We start from the raw sequence: 17,776 nt of genomic DNA on the forward strand, positions 1-17,776 counted from the left end.
GCAGACCTCTCTGACAGGGACGATGATGGCGCGGACCTCTGATTTCCGTTGTCCCTGGTGGTGGCAGTCAGATGAGCAAGTGGGAAAGATACCCTTCTTGTGTTTCTCTTTACTCTCACACCACCAGCACACTTGGAACGTTTCAGGCACCGCATGTGTGGTCTTTTCTTCTGTTTTACTCCTAATAATAAGGGATTGTCTGATCCTTGCTGGGTGTTCTCCAGTTTAGCTGAATTTTGACACCATCTATAGGTAGTGGTCCACAGGTGAGGGCTCAGATGCCAGGTGCAGGTCCCCAGGTGACCCCAGCTTCTGCATGATTGTGCTATACACCGGACGTTGCCCTGAACTCCTCCTCGGGTTCAGTCACCAGCCAGAACAGCTCACAGAACTAGGGAAACACTGACTTACATTCACCACTTTATTCTATAATAAAAGATATGATACAGCCTACAGATGAGCAACCAGATACCCAAGCTTCTGTCCCCAGGGAGCTGGGGTGCAATACCCTCCCAGCTGGAGGCGCTCCCAACTCCATCCTTATGCAATTTTATGGAGGATTTATCAGAGAGGCATGATCCATCATGAACTGAATTTCCAGCCCCTCTCTCCTTCCCAGAGGATGGGCTCAGGATCAAAAGTGCCAAGCTTCTAGTCACAGCATGGTTCTTCTGGTACTCAGCCTTCATCCTGAGGTTATCAAGTACCTGATGAGAGTCACCTTATCAGAAGGAAATCAGTCCTGTCACTCAGGAAATCTCAAGGGCATGGGAACTCTGTGTCAGGCACCAGGGGCAGAGACTGACAAATAATATTTCCTATTATTTCACAACCGCTAAGTGGAGCTAGCTCCCTGGAGCCTTCTTTTTCCAGTGTCAGTATGGACGCGGCACACCCCTAACAACGTCTTAGAAAGTCATGCATTCATTGCATGTTCCTTGGGCCACTGAGTGTGAGTGAGCCATCTACCTACGAGTCCCAGCTGGGGACCTGCAGGGGACATGGTCCCTGCCATTAGTCACAGGAACTAAACTATGATCTTCTTTAAAACAGCATTCAAATGGGAGCAATCTATTTCCAAATAAGTTTCCTCAGGCTAATTCTTTGTTGTTGTTGGCTCACTCAGTTATTCGAACAGTATTACTGACTTCCTTGGGCTTATTCTCATCTAAGCACTGCAAAGAGGAAAACTGAAAAATCTCAGTGACTAAAGTAATAAATAAATTGTCTGTGGTTAAATCCCCAAATGAGTCTCATTACTTTGTTGCGGTTGATTTGGTTTCCTGCATCCAAGTAAGAATCTTGTTAACTTTTCAAATACCTATGAAAGATATGTATCATGTAGTATTTCAATTTTTAATATCTACTTTCTGGTGGTTTGAATGGAAATAACAACACGGTCAAATGGTAAACACAAACTTCTATGTGATTCCTTTTAAAGAGCCACCTGACTTCCATGTTTAAAACATTCAAACTGTCCTTCCAGTCAGGACACCACTGTTAATTCTGTTCACAGCACTGGTCATACTCATTTACATGTGGAGCCTGCCATTGGTGTTCTTGGTGACTCGATGTGATAAGCGAACAATACAACAAATCTCCAAAATGCTTGGTGCTGCATTTCAAGACTTCCCTGTGCTTTCACATTGCTCAATGCTGCTGGGATGCCATCTGTTCTTCTAATGTAAATGCATTTAAAAAAGAATTTTTTCGGGGATCCCTGGGTGGCTCAGTGGTTTAACGCCTGCCTTTGGCCCAGGGCATGATCCTGGAGTCCCGGGATTGAGTCCCGTGTGGGGCTCACTGCATGGAGCCTGCTTCTCCCTCTGCCTGTGTGCCTCTCTCTCTCTCTCTCTATCTCTATGTCTATCATGAAGAAATAAAAAATAAAATCTTTTAAAAAAATAAAAAAGAAAAAATATTTTTTTCTATGAAGTACTTATAAAAGATTTCAGACATCTAATTTTTTTTATGATTCCTTTGTATCCATTTACAGTAATTTTGAAAATTAACATTATCTCTCAAACTATTCCTTAAAAAAGCTAATTTGTGTGGGGCGCCTGGGGGGCTCCCATGGTGAAGTGTCAGCCTTCCGCTCAGGTCATGACCCCAGATCCTGGGATGGAGCCCTATGTAGGGCTCCCCGCTCAGCCGCGCGGGGGTGGGGAGCTGCTTCTTTCTCTCCCTCTGCTGTGCTCATGCGCCCTCTCAAATAAATAAAATCTTTTTAAAAAGCTCATATATGTGAGTAATGAAGCTTTACTGTGTGCGTCCTAGTCTGAGTCCCAGGCCTGAGAGGCGGGAATGTGGACGTCCGAGGGCAGAGCGGCCAGGCATCTCAGCTCGAGCCTTCTTGCTCTCCGTGAACAGGTAGGGAGACCCGGTCTGCGCCGGCGGCAGGTCCCTGTGCTGTGCTGGCGCCACCGGCCTCCGGCCTCCGGCCTCCGGCGGAAGCGCTGTCACAGACACACCAAGCTGATGCGTTGGTGGCCATATGCGCACCTGGAGCCCCGTCCAGGGACACCTGAGGTCACCTGCCGCGCGGCGCCTTCACGAACCCCTGCGAAAGGACTTTCTAGCGCTAATTTCTCCAGGGACAAGCTGCTCACTCCCTTTAAAGGCAGCCCGTTCAGTGTCACAAAATCCCAGCTTTGCAAAGTCCTTTAATGCATTGACCTCAAACCTGCTTGCAGAGTGGCAGTGAGCCCAGGTGTCCAGGGGAGTGAGTCTGTGTGCAGGGGTTTCTAGCACCGTTGGGCCTGCGTGTTTGGCCTCTCTAGAACCTGGTATGTTCTGGTGACTTGATGGAGGTTCTTGTTTATGTTACAGAAAGTCAGAGGAATGAGATTTTATGGGAACAACATCCTCCTGAGCCTGTCTCCTTCATCCTGAAGTAAGGTTCAAAATCTCAGTTTTAAGGCTCCCACATGTGGTGTTAATGAGTCTGTATGATCCTACATGTAAACCGTGCATCCCCTACCTCCCCAGTGAAGTGCTTCCAATGCTTTTATACATGGACTTTCTAACAAACACGACCCAGCAGGTCAGAAGATGCTTGTGTGTCTCTTCACCATGCGTGCTGGAAGAGAACAAGGGATGTGGCTAATGACAAGAATGAACTGAGGAACAGGATTTCTCAGGTTTTCTCTCCCCCTCTCTCACTCTCTGTTTCTTCCCATGTCTCTCTAATACACCAGAAAATTGTGATAAGAACTTAAATAGCTTAGAATTTTCACAGATATATTGGACATAATAAAACTGCTATTAATGCATTGTTTTAATACATTCATTAAAATCCCTAAGCCAATGAATTGACAGTGGTTGTGGGAGTAATTCGTTTTTAAAAATTTTCTTTTAGATAAAAAACATAGCTGCCCAGAAGATCCTGAAGAGATAAACTTAATTAGCTTGGCATGTGCTAGGCAATCCCTTTCTACTTTCCCTGCAAATGACCCAGCTGGATAGGACTGGACACCTGCCCTGGGGGTCTGTTAGGAGGCAGGCTTCAGTGTCCTGAACCAGCCAGGTCACTGTGTTACATATCACACATTTCATTTCTGCAAATGTCCCTGCCTCTGTACCAGCTGGTCAAATTTCCTGACCCTTCTGCCTTAGAAGTCCTAGTGATGAGTCCTAGTCACCTTGATCCCTTCATCTGCCCGGTTTGGATGAATTTACTTCAGTCTGGGACCTTCTGTTCCATTTGCCCTAAATCCATGCAGACTAAGCCCTGTGTCCCTGTGTGCAGTCCTGGCATCCAGTGATTGCATCAGGATGCTTCAGGCTCCAATCAAGGGAGACATGTGTCGGCTCACAGAGGAGAGTCCAGGGGGACAGCACACCTGGGTTTAGTTAACACGTCAGGTCCAAGCCTCCTGCTCCTCTGATCTGCTCTCTTCTGTGGAGGCTGGGCCCGCGGGCTGGTGTCCAGCATTGACAGCAGCTCCAGGCACCACTTCCAGACACAACTGTATCCTGAAGATGAAGACCATGGTTTCTTGTTTTCTCTCTCTAAAGAAAGAGGAAACTTTTTTTCCCCAAAGCATCTCCCGCCCCTGCCGTTTCACCAGCCCATTGCCTCTACATGTCACCAGCAGAACTGAGCCGCGTTCCCTCAGCATGCAGATCACCACAGGGGACTGGTGGTGACTGTTCAGTCAGGTGCCCTCGGGTAGCAGATGATGACTGCCTCTGTGCTGCCTGCTGATGTAGGGGACCCTGGGCTTTATCAAGAAGGAAGAGGAGAGGATGGGTGCTGGGGAGGCAAGCAGGGTGCCCGCTGTGTCACTGCACCACTTTGTCCCACATGTGAAGCCAGCGCTGTGGAGTCTGGCAGATCTAGATTCAAGCCCTGAATAAACCTTGGTCCTTCCCGGTGACCTGATCACATTACTTAATGTTTATGAGGCTTGGGATTCTTTTGCTTGTTTTTTGTTTCCATCTTTAAAGTGGATATAACTATAGTTTAGGGCTATTGACATTATTAAAGTAGAATGGCAACAAAAACTGTAAAACAAAACACCTTTATTGACTTCTTGCCTTAGTAAGTTCTCAGTTTGGTTTTAAGCTTCTACCTCTTAAACCTGCCAGCTCCCCATCCCTGGCAAAATCACTTCAAACTCGGTACATTTCACTCAGTGCTTTGCCGGCAAAGGTTTTACTTGAGAAACAAAATATCAACACTCTTCCAATCCCACTACAGAGCATCCACTTCATTTCTTTCCAACTGGGCATGGAAGTGTTTACTGGGTTGGAATGTTAGCAAAACCTTTATTTATAAAATAAAACATTAATGGTTACATAATCTGCCTAGCACACAACCGCACCCTGTTGTTCTGACTGAGGGGGCTGTAAATTATGCAGAAGGGTGACAGTCAGATACACCAGACATGAAACATGCACTAGCGTGTCTCAGAACCTGACTTAGACAAGTAGATAGCAGCTCCAATACTGCGGCGTCTCATCTGACCTAGTTTTAAACATGCTCTGAATTAAAGCTGGTCTCAGGCCAATAATACCCAAATTTTCTTTTTGTAATAAATTTATTTTTTATTGGTGTTCAATGTACCAACGTACAGAATAACACCCAGTGCTCATCCCGTCAAGTGCCCCCCTCAGTGCCCGTCACCCATTCACCCCCACCTCCCATCCTCCTCCCCTTCCACCACCCCTAGTTCGTTTCCCAGAGTTAGGAGTCTTTATGTTCTGTCTCCCTTTCTGATATTTCCCACACATTTCTTCTCCCTTCCCTTATATTCCCTTTCACTATTATTTATATTCCCCAAATGAATGAGAACATATACTGTTTGTCCTTCTCCGACTGACTTACTTCACTCAACATAATACCCTCCAGTTCCATTCACCTCGAAGCAAATGGTGGGTATTTGTCGTTTCTAATGGCTGAGGAATATTCCATTGTATACATAGACCACATCTTCTTTATCCATTCATCTTTCGATGGACACCGATGCTCCATCCACAGTTTGGCTATTGTGGACATTGCTGCTAGAAACATCGGGGTGCAGGTGTCCCGGCGTTTCATTGCATCTGAATCTTTGGGGTAAATCCCCAGCAGTGCAATTGCTGGGTCGTAGGGCAGGTCTCTTTTTAACTCTTTGAGAAACCTCCACACAGTTTTCCAGAGTGGCTGCACCAGTTCACATTCCCACCACCAGTGTAAGAGGGTTCCCTTTTCTCCGCATCCTCTCCAACATTTGTGGTTTCCTGCCTTGTTAATTTTCCCCATTCTCACGGATGTGATGTGGTATCCCACTGTGGTTTTGATTTGTATTTCCCTGATGGCAAGTGATGTGGAGCATTTTCTTATGTGCTTGTTGGCCACGTCTATGTCTCCCTCTGTGAGATTTCTCTTCATGTCTTTTGCCCATTTCATGATTGGATTGTTTGTTTCTTTGGTGTTGAGTTTAATAAGTTCTTTATAGATCTTGGAAACTAACCCTTTATCTGATATGTCATTTGCAAATACCTTCTCCCATTCTGTAGGTTGTCTTTTAGTTTTGTTGACTGTATCCTTTGCTGTGCAAAAGCTTCTTATCTTGATGAAGTCCCAATAGTTCATTTTTGCTTTGTTTCTTTTGCCTTCGTGGATGTATCTTGCAAGAAGTTACTGTGGCTGAGTTAAAAAAGGGTGTTGCCTGTGTTCTCCTCTAGGATTTTGATGGAATCTTGTCTCACATTTAGATCTTTCATCCATTTTGAGTTTATCTTTGTGTATGGTGCAAGAGAGTGGTCTAGTTTCATTCTTTTGCATGTGGATGTCCAATTTTCCCAGCACCATTTATTGAAGAGACTGTCTTTCTTTCAGTGGATAGTCTTTCCTCCTTTGACAAATATTAGTTGACCATAAAGTTGAGGGTCCACTTCTGGATTCTCTATTCTGTTCCATTGATCTATGTGTCTGTTTTTGTGCCAGAACCACACTGTCTTGATGACCACAGCTTTATAGTACAACCTGAAATCTGGCATTGTGATGCCCCTATTGTGAGAACCATTGTGATGGTTCTCTTTTTTAATATTCCCCTGGCTATTCGGGGTCTTTTCTGATTCCACACAAATCTTAAAATAATTTGTTCCAACTCTCTGAAGAAAGTCCATGGTATTTTGATAGGGATTGCATTAAACGTGTAAATTTCCCTGGGTAACATTGACATTTTCACAATATTAATTCTTCCAATCCATAAGCATGGAATATTTTCCCATCTCTTTGTGTCTTCCTCAATTTCTTTCAGAAGTGTTCTGTAGTTTTTAGGGTATAGATCCTTTACCTCTTTGGTTAGGTTTATTCCTAGGTATCTTATGCTTTTGGGTGCAATTGTAAATAGGATTGACTCCTTAATTTCTCTTTGTTCAGTCTCATTGCTAGTGTGTAGAAATGCCATTGATTTCTGGGCATTGATTTTGTATCCTGCCATGCTACCAAATTGCTGTATGAGTTCTAGAAATCTTGGGATGGAGACTTTTGCATTTTCTATGTAGAGTATCATGTCATCGGCGAAGAGGGAGAGTTTGACTTCTTCTTTGCCAATTTGAATACCTTTAATGTCTTTTTGTTGTCTGATTGCTGAGGCTAGGACTTCCAGTACTATGTTGAACAGCAGTGGTGAGAGTGGACATCCCTGTCTTGTTCCTGATCTTAGGGGAAAGGCTCCCAGTGCTTCCCCATTGAGAATGATATTTGCTGTGGGCTTTTCATAGATGGCTTTTAAGATGTCGAGGAATGTTCCCTCTATCCCTACACTCTGAAGAGTTTTGATCAGGAATGGATGCTGTATTTTGTCAAATGCTTTCTCTGCATCTAATGAGAGGATCATATGGTTCTTGATTTTTCTCTTGCTGATATGATGAATCACATTGATTGTTTTACGGGTGTTGAACCAGCCTTGCATCCCGGGGATAAATCCTACTTGGTCATGATGAATAATCTTCTTAATGTATTGTTGGATCCTATTGGCTAGTATCTTGTTGAGAATTTTTGCATCTGTGTTCATCAGGGATATTGGTCTATAATTCTCCTTTTTGGTGGGGTCTTTGTCTGCTTTGGAATTAAGGTGATGCTGGCCTCATAGAACGAATTTGGATGTACTCCATCTCTTTCTATCTTCCAAACAGCTTTAGTAGAATAGGTATGGTTTCTTCTTTAAACGTTGGATAGAATTCCCCAGGGAAGCCATCTGGCCCTGGTCTTCTGTGTTGTGGGAGGTTTTTGATGACTGCTTCAATTTCCTCCCTGGTTATTGGCCTGTTCAGGTTTTCTATTTCTTCCTGTGCCAGTTTTGGTAGTTTGTGGCTTTCCAGGAATGTGTCCATTTCTTCTAGATTGCCTAATTTATTGGCGTATAGCTGTTCATAATATGTTTTTAAAATCGTTTGTATTTCCTTGGTGTTGGTAGTGATCCTTCCTTTCTCATTCATGATTTTATTAATTTGAGTCTTCTCTCTCTTCTTTTTAATAAGGTTGGCTAATGGTTTATCTATCTTATTAATTCTTTCAAAGAACCAACTCCTGGTTTTGTTGATCTGTTCCACAGTTCTTCTGGTCTCGATTTCGTTGAGTTCTGCTCGAATCTTTATTAACTCTCTTCTTCTGCTGGGTGTGGGATCTATTTGCTGTTTTTTCTCTAGCTCCTTTAGGTGTAAGGTTAGCTTTTGTATTTGAGTTCTTTCCAGTTTTTGGATGGATGCTTGTATTATGATGTATTTCCCCCTTAGCACTGCTTTTGCTATATCCCAAAGATTCTGAACGGTTGTATCTTCATTCTCATTAGTTTCCATGAAGCTTTTAATTCCTTAATTTCCTGGTTGACCCTTTCATCTTTTAGCAGGATGGTCCTTAACCTCCACGTTTGAAGTCCTTCCAAACTTCTTGTTGTGATTTAGTTCTAATTTCAAGGCATTATGGTCTGAGAATATGCAGGGGATGATCCCAATCTTTTGGTATCGGTCAGACCCGATTTGTGACCCAGTATGTGGTCTATTCTGGAGAAAGTTCCATGTGCACTTGAGAAGAATGTGTATTCAGTTGAGTTTGGATGTAAAGTTCTGTAGATATCTGTGAAATCCATATGGTCCAGTGTATCATTTAAAGCTGTCATTTCTTTGGAGATGTTGTGTTTAGAAGACCTATCGAGTGTAGAAAGCGCTAGATTGAAGTCACTATAAGTGTATTATTATCTATCTTAACTTTGGTTATTAATTGATTGATATATTTGGCAGCTCCCACATTCGGGGCATATATATTGATGATTGTTAAGTCCTCTTGTTGGATAGATCCTTTAAGTATGATATAGTGTCCCTCTTCATCTCTCACTACAGTCTTCTGGGTAAATTTTAGTTTATCTGATATAAGGATGGCTACCCCTGCTTTCTTTTGAGGGCCATTTGAGGCTGTAGGTGTCCTTCTGTCTAAAATGAGTCTCTTGTAGACAGCAAATAGATGGGTCCTGCTTTTTTATCCAGTCTGAAACCCTGTGCCTTTTGATGGAGTCATTAAGCCCGTTCACGTTCAGAGTTACTATTGACAGATATGAGTTTAGTGTCATCATGATATCTATTCAGTCCTTGTTTTTGTGGATTGTTCCACTGGACTTCTTCTTAAAGGGGAATTTTAAGAGTCCCCCTTAAAATTTCTTGCAGAGCTGGTTTGGAGGTCACATATTCTTTCAGTTCCTGCCTGTCTTGGAAGCCCTTTATCTCTCTTTCCATTCTGAATGAGAGCCTTGCTGGATAAAGTATTCTTGGTTGCATGTTTTTCTCATAGGACCCTGAATATATCCTGCCAGCCCTTTCTGGCCTGCCAGGTCTCTGTGGAGAGGTCTGCTGTTACCCTAATATTCCTCCCCATAAAAGTCAGGGATTTCTTGTCTCTTGCTGCTTTAAGGATCTTCTCTTTATTTTTGGAATTTGCAAGCTTAACTATTAGATGTCGAGGTGTTGAACAGTTTTTATTGATTTTGGGGGGGGGTGAATCTCTCTATGTCCTGGATCTGAATGCCTGTTTCCCTTCCCAGATTAGGAAAGTTTTCAGCTATGATTTGTTCAAATACATATTCTGGCCCTCTGGCCCTTTCGGCGCCCTCGGGAACCCCAATTAAACGTAGGTTTTTCTTCCTCAGGCTGTCGTTTATTTCCCGTAATCTATCCTCATGGTCTGTAATTGTTTGTCTCTTTTTTCCTCAGTTTCTCTTTTGCCATCAACTTGTCTTCTTTGTCACTCACTCGTTCTTCCACCTCGTTAACCCTCGTCGTTAGGACTTCTGGTTTGGATTGCATCTCATTCAATTGATTTTTAATTTCTGTCTGATTAGCTCTAAATTCTGCAGTCATGAAGTCTCTTGAGTCCTTTATGCTTTTTTCTAGAGCCACCAGTAGCTTTATAATACTGCTTCTGAATTGGCTTTCTGACATTGAATTGTAATCCAGATTTTGTAACTCTGTGGGAGAGAGGACTGTTTCTGATTCTTTCTTTTGAGGTGAGGTTTTCCTTCTAGTCATTTTGTTCAGTGCAGAGTGGCCAGAAACAAGTTGTATTGGGAAAAGGAGAAAAAGGGAGGAGAGCAAGAAGGAAAGAAAAGAGAAAATGAAAAAAGAAAAAAGGAAGAAAAAAGAAAAAAAGAGTAGAAAAAGAGAAAGAAAAAGAAAGAAAGGAAAAAAGGGGTGGGGGAAGCAAACAGAAATCAAAAAGCAAAAAAATAAAAAAATAAAAACCAAAACAAACAACAACAACAAAAAAAAAACCACGGGGAGTATCTTCTGATTCTGTGTACTTTAAGTCCCTTGACTCCCCTGGAACTTGTCCGTCTCGCTGGTTCTGGGGGAGGGGCCTGTTGTGCTGATTTTCAAGTGTTAGCACTTGGGGGAGCTGCTCTGCCCCTGCCTGGTGCAGGGCTCAGTGGGGGTTGTTTACCCCGTGAGGCCGCAGGAGGAACAGCCCCAGTGGCGGGGCCAGCTCTGGAGCCCTGGAGTCAGCCCCCGCAGGAACTCCGGAGCTCTCGGTCTGCAGGGCCTGGAGGCTCCGGGGCGGGGCCGCTGATCTGCTCAGCTCGGGGCAGGAGCGTCCTGGCTGTCCTGGGCCCTCCCGGCCTCTGCCTGTCCCGGGGGAGGCCGGATCCTGGGCTGTGTCCCGGCGCCCTGTGCTCCGGAGCCTGCGCTGTTGGATTAGCGCTCCCGCCCCGCAGCCCCCTCCGCGGAGCCGCCCCCGAGCCCCCCGAGCTGCTCCAGGTCCCGCCGGGTCCCGCCGTGCGCGCTGCAGCCCTTAGGGAGCTCGGCGCACTCTCCCGGGGCGCAGGTGTCTGTTAGTGTCCCAGGGAGCCCGAGGGCATCCCCGCCCTCCTGGGTCCTGCTCCAACTCCCTGCGAGCCCCTTTCCGCCCGGGAAGGTCGGTGCAGCTCCTGCTCCTCCGGGACGGGGCTCTCCTGTCCTGGGGACACTCGCCCCGGCCTCAGCCCGGCTCCTCCCGGGGCCCCTCCCCCTTGGAGGCCTTTTGTTCCTTTAATTCTTTTTCCCCGTCTTCCTACCTTGATAGAAGCACGAACTCTTCTCACTGTAGCCTTCCAGCTGGTCTCTCTTTAAATCTCAGGTGGAATTCCTAGATTTTCAGGATGATTTGAAGGTTATGTAGGTAATTTGGTGGCGACAGGTGACTTGGGGACCCTACTCTTCCGCCATCTTGCCCCTCCAATAATACCCAAATTGCAATAGAGTGGTAGCCATGCAATAAAGTCTCATTCCAGTGCAGCACTGCAAAGAGTCTGATGTTTCTCCAAAAGATCTGAAGTCATTCTGGATGATTCAAATTCATTAGGTAGAAGATTGTCATATGTGATAAGTTATCAGGGTAGATTCAGGGCAGGAAATCTAGCCAAGATTAAGACCTGTATTCCTTGTGTCAGTGTTCACTTAAAGTTTGCTAGTAAACCTACCTTGAGAGAATTTCTTTCCCTCCTTTGTTGGGCTGGACTCTTTACCTTTGCATTCAAGGGCAGCCAAACAAAGGGAAAAAAAATCTGACCTTCCAGTTTCTCTGCTTCTATGAGTGTGAGTCTCAAAATTGTGAGGAGGAACATCTCACTTAGAAGTGAGCTGAGCAGGGTAGCCCCAGCAGAGAGGGTGAGCAGCTTATCTGAGGGTTAGCTGGTCCTGCTGCCCACTGCACAGTGTGTTCTCCGATCGAGGCTGAGCTTGGAGCCTCCACTCTAGTCTCATTTCTCCAGCTTTTGCTCTGCTGCTTCTCTCTGCTGGGCCCTTTTCAGATCAGCACCTCGGCTGGATCTTCTGCTTGGTTTCCTATCTCAGGTCCTCTTAATGATGATCTATTAATTCAATCCCAGCTATCAATCCCACACTCTCACGTGAAGAGTTGTGCACGGTGATACCTGCCACCGTGCCCGCCAGGTCCCCCAGGACAGGCCTATAACTCCACCCAGTTCCCATGTGGCTATTGTCTTGATGGGGAGATTGAGCAGCTAAAATGCAGTAAACCACGGGAGTAGTGCTGCCAGGTCAATTCTGCTATTTCTATGTGATCTTGGATCAGCCAGGGCACATGCTGTCCCTGTGGGCAGTGGTGAGGGCCAGCTCCATCCCACCAGGAACAGCTTGGGCACTGAAGGCAGACCCAGGCTAAGGTCGGGGAGGCCCGGGCACCTGCTTTCTCAGCCCCTGGTGCCCTGTGGGGCTCCCAGTGTGGCTCCCAGGAGATCCAGTTCACAAGCCCCTGGGAAACAGAACCAAAGCTGGCTTCCCTCCAGGAGAGTTTGAGGCTGCAAGGACTTAACCACACTTCCTGCCCTGCGTGGTGTAGTGGGTCAGTGCTCCATCCAAACTGCTGCTTGGGGCCTTCATTACCGATGTTGGTCTCACTCCCTGTCACCTGCCGAGGTCCTACACCATGACTGCTGTCCCAGAGCCCTGGACCCAGTACAGTGACACTGCCCCCATGTCACCCCAAGTCACTGTAGCAAGCCCCAAAACTAGTTCCTCAAACTTCTTTAAAGACTGCTCTCTAGAGAAATCTGAGCTGCATTTCCTTTCTGAAAATTTGCATTCTTTACCAGGTTTCTCATGACACTTTCCTTTAAAACCAAAAATGTTCTTTTTCTTTTCTTCTTCTTCTTCTTCTTTTTTTTTTACATTAAACGGAAGCTCCTGATAACTTCCTTTGAATTGTCCACATGAAAGTAAAGAGCATAGTTTCAAAAAATGAATAAAGCCACTGATCCAGTCATTCTACACACAGTTGTGGGCATCTCCAGTATGTCTGGTCCTTGCTTTCTGGGGTCCAGGCTCCAGGCCTAGAGGAGGATGCGTCTCTTACCGCATGTTTGTCACCTGATGATGATACAGACCATCGGAGTTGCAAAGACTGCATAACTATTCAGATATGAGAAATAATGATCTGGGAGTCATTCAGGCTCTGGCTTTCAGGAGGCATGAAGGAATGTCCCACACCAGACGAGCAATCACACTGGTGATACTACCAGAGATGTATAGGAGACATGCTCTTTCTCAAAAAAAAATTATGCTAAAAACGAGATCTACCCACCCGACAAATTTTTAGGTTTGCAGTATGCTCTTGTTAATTATGGAGACAGTATTGTAGGGAAGATGTCAGGCATCTTGGACAGCAGCTCCCCTCGCCCGTTCCCCAGCCACTGGTGGCCACCATTCTGGATGGGCTTCTGTCTCGCCATTGCAGGTCCTCCAGGTGGAATCATACAACGTTATCCTTCTGTGACTACTCATTTCACTTAGCATAGTGTCCTCAAGTTCATCTTTATTGCTGCATATGGCAGGACTTACTTCTTTTTAAAGGCTGAATAGCATTCCACTGTAGTATGCCACACTTAGTGTAGGCATCACCGCTCATGGAGTGTTTACACTGGTTCCATATCTTTGCCATTGTGAGTGAACATGAGGGCATAGATACCTCTTCATGATTCTGATTTCAGTCCTTCTGAATGAATACCCAGAAGTGGAACTACTGGATCATATGGTAGTTCTAGTTTTAATGTTTTGAGGAAGAGAAGAGCTTATCTTTTGATTGGAGAAAAGACAACAAACTCATGACCAAGTAATTCAAAAGTTACTTTTATTTTGTATAATGTTCTGTAACGCTTAAGTTTATTTCTGGGCTGTCTATGAAGTTTCATAAATCTGTTGACATCAAGTAGGAAGAGAAAGTGTAGCTTAATGGTTAAGAGCATGGTCCCTGGAGCCAGGCTGCCTGTATTTCCATCGTGGCTCGGCCTTTAGGACTTGTGTGAATTAGAGCAAATAGCTCAGCTTCTCCGTGACTCAGTTTCCTTATCATAAATATAAGAGAGATAGTAATCATAGCACATACTCTATGACATGGCTGAGAGGACTAAATTAATGAATATATGTAAAGCATACATACAATACACAAGTAAATTATATATAAAACATCAGGTACTATTCTAAGTGTTGCTATTATTATTTACCTAGCTTTTTGCTAATACTACATTCTCTAAATTGCTGATTTTTATAAGAAAGCTAGATATATGATAAAGCCAGTTGCTCATTCGATTCTCTTATAAAATTGATGTAGATAACAGATTTCTGCTTCTAGTCATGATGGGTAACTGGAATTGGCTTCTCTCTTGCCTTAAAAATTGAAATATATGAAATAATGGTTTTCAAACTTTTGAAAAAAGATTTATTTATTTTAAAGAGAGAGAGCATGTGCACAACAAGAGTGGGATGAGGGAGAGAAAGAATCTCAAGCAGACTCTGTGCTGAGCGTGGAGCCCAACATGGGTCTGATTCCAGGACCCTGAGGTCATGACCTGAGTCACAATCAAGAGCTAGACACTTAATTGACGGAGCCCACCAGGCATCCCTTAGCAACTTTAAAATATCCATACAATATAGTATGTACATATATACATAACATAGTAGTCTCCATGCTGTACATTACACCCCAAGCACTGATTTATACTATACCCGGAATTTTGTACTTTCTGCCCGTTTCCCTCAACCCTAACCCCCACCAAATCTGTCCTCTGTTTCTATGAGTTCAGTTTTTTTAGATTCTACATATAAGTGAGATCACATAGTATCTGTCTTATTTCACTCAACATAGCACATTCAAGGTCCATCCTTGTCACAAGTGGCAGGATTTCCTCCTTTTTTTATGGATGAATAACATTCCATTGCATATGTGTGCGTGCATATACACATTACATATACACCACATCTTCTGTATCCACTCATCCATCAGTGGACATATAGATTGTTTCTATGTCTTGGCTGTTGAAAGTAATGCTGCAATGAACATGGGAGTCCAGAATTCTTTTTGAGAAAGTGATTTCATTTCCTTTGGATATATTCCCAGAAGTGGTGTTGCTGGATCATATTAATTCTATTCCTAATTTTTGAGGAACCTCCATACTGTTTTCCAGAGTGGCTGCACCAGTTTGTATTCCCACCAACAGTATAAGTAAGAGGGTTTCTTTTGCCTTTATTCTTGCCAATACCTATTATCTCTTGTCTTTTTGATTCTAGCCATTCTGACACACATGAGGTGATATCTCACCATCGATTTGCATTTACATTTTGATAGCTGGTATTTTAAAGCCTTGAGATTGGCTATTTTAAAGTCACATAGGGATGGATATAGATAGAGGAGGCTAGAGTTCCTAGGGCTGAGCCTGGGGCGGGCCAGTATATGGAGACTGGATTGATGCAGAGAATGTTGCATCTTACTGATGCAACACATTACCACAAATTTAGTGACTTAAAACAACATCAATTTATTCTCTCATAGTTATGGAAGTCAGAGGTCCAAAATAAAGAACGAGTAAACACAGTGCTTTAAGAAGAAGGGAGAAATCACTCTGCTAAATTCCACTCATTGGTCCACGAAGGTGAGGATGAGAGCTATCAGGTTTAAGCAAATGGAAACCATTGCTGACGTTGCCAAGACTCTGTTAGTGGAACCGGTAGCAGACGATAGCCTGATTGGAGCAGGCCAGCTTCAAGGATGGATGACCCATGCAATCACACAATGTCCCACCTTTACAAGAGCCACATGCTTGGATCAATGCCCTACTCACAGTAGCTTTAAATTATTAATAATTTTGAACAAGAAATCTCACATTTTATTTTGCTCTGTCTCCAGCAAATTATGTAGATAGTCCTGCAACAGAAGAAGAAGACTTGCAGATGATGATTATGGAAAACTCTTTCAAGGAATTTTATATGAATGAGGTCAGAGAATTGGAGCCAGAGGAGGAAAGGGGTGAGGGTCATGGGAGAGTTTTTAAACTTACTCCAGTTGCTTAGGATGGTCTGATGCTGCCTGTGTGGCCCCAGAGAGCAGGGTGGACTAGAATGCTTTGTTGCTGCTGCCAGAAACCCCACATGTGGTGCCAGCTCAGTCTGCAGCACGGTTTCCCTGGGTCCCTGCGCTGGAGGACACACCTCTGGTTTCCTGGCTCACCTCTAGTATTTTTCCAGTGGGTTGGTGGTATCACACAGGAAAGATCCAAACCTTATAGACTTGAACTAGAAGAACACATCTTCTTAATCTACTGAACTCACATCACTCTGAACTCTGGCATATGAGATTAATTTTCTATCTTTGTTCTTCTCAGAGTCATATTCTTTTACAAGCATTTAAAAATTGATATTACCATGATTTGTTCTAGCATTTTCCCAGGCATATCAGTTAACCCAAGTCCAAGCCAGAGTCATTCATTGCTGTCCTTGGGAAAGACACACTGTTGGCATCTGTTAAAGCTGCAGGCATTTCCCATCAATCAAAGTCCCTGGAAATAAATCTCACTATGAAGGGCTGCTAAGTCACTTAACAAATCCTGTGCAAAGAGCCAAACATACCAAGTTCGCCTCCTACCAGGTATGCACAACATAATGCCGGAAGATCTCTGGCCTGGGGAAGTCATCCAACCCTGACTGTGATAGATGAGAGACTTCCAGAAATCCTGGACATGGATGCTGCTCTTGGTTTAATCTCTCCCACCTTCCACCCTTTCTGCTCTTCCATCAGCACTCAATTCATCCCATTTTATTTTTTCAGAGTCGTTCTTTATTCTGAGTTGATTAAAAACATTCCCAATATGTTAGTAAGCAGATTGTCTTTCCTAGACAACATTATTATAAATTTTAAGTTTAGTTATAAGTCTTTTTTTAAAAAGTTTTATTTATTTATTTATTCATTCAGAGAGAACAAAGAGAGAGGCAAAGACACAGGCAGATGGAGAAGCAGGCTCCATGCAGGAAGCCCGATGTGGGACTCGATTCCGGGTCTCCAGGACCACACCCAGGGCTGGAGGCGGCGCTAAACCGCTGCGCCACTGGGGCTGCCCAGTTATAAGTCTTAAAGGGTGTTTTCCCCTCCACCTTTCATTTAAAAGTAAAGTTTAGCTGTGTTGGTGAACACATGGAGATTTGGGGGAGACCCTCGCCTGGGGAGGGTATGGAAGTTCTGTGCCCTGGCATTATACATCTAACTGGCTGTTCCTGAGTTATATCCTCTTTGCAGTAAACCAGTGACTATGACTACACACACCTTTCTGCAGGAGAACTTCATGATGAAAGGAAGAACCCAGATTCATAGTATGGTGAACTCATTGAGTTGTGCCAGCTGACAAACCATGAATTTGTTAATGAGGGAAATGGATCAGACAATGGCCACCATTGCTCAGAAGAATAAGTTCTTGATTGATGGGTTTCCACGAAATTAAGACAACATTTAAGGTTGGAACAAAGCCATGGATGGGAAGGCAGGTGTGTCTTTGGTTCTCTTTTTCGACTCTAAAAATGAGATTTGTGTTGAACGATGTCTTGAGAGGGGAAACAGTAGTTAGTCCAATGATGACAACAGAGAGAGCTTGGAAAAGAGAATTCAGACCTATCTTTAGTCAACACATCCAGTTATTGACATATGTGAAGAAATGTGAGGCATCAAGAAAATAGATGCCTCTAAGTCTGCTGATGAAGTTGTGAAGATTTTGGACAAAGAAGGCTAACTCTAGACCTGAAAGCATCCTTGATATCATGCTTGAATATTGCTTTGATAGCTGCTATTACAATCCCTTTTAAAGGCAATTTTAATCTTTCACAATTACATTTCAATTAAGGGCTGGAGAGTAGGTAGTAAGACCAATTAAATTTTTTATCTTCTATTATTTTGCTTACTGGAGTAGCCCATGAATTTGGGTCTAACTTCATCTTAGCTATGGTGCTCAGGAAACAAAGAAAGGTATCAGCTAGTTCT

At 44.0% G+C, this 17,776-nt stretch overlaps 1 pseudogene; it reads left to right on the top strand.

Annotated features, from left to right (window-relative positions):
• Nucleotides 1-2,304: 2,304 nt before the first annotated feature.
• LOC100682895 lies at nt 2,305-17,528 on the top strand (annotated as a pseudogene).
• Nucleotides 17,529-17,776: the final 248 nt, after the last annotated feature.

The sequence above is a fragment of the Canis lupus genome, chromosome 5 (assembly GCF_011100685.1).
Source record: "Canis lupus familiaris isolate Mischka breed German Shepherd chromosome 5, alternate assembly UU_Cfam_GSD_1.0, whole genome shotgun sequence".
NCBI classification, from domain to species: domain Eukaryota; kingdom Metazoa; phylum Chordata; class Mammalia; order Carnivora; family Canidae; genus Canis; species Canis lupus.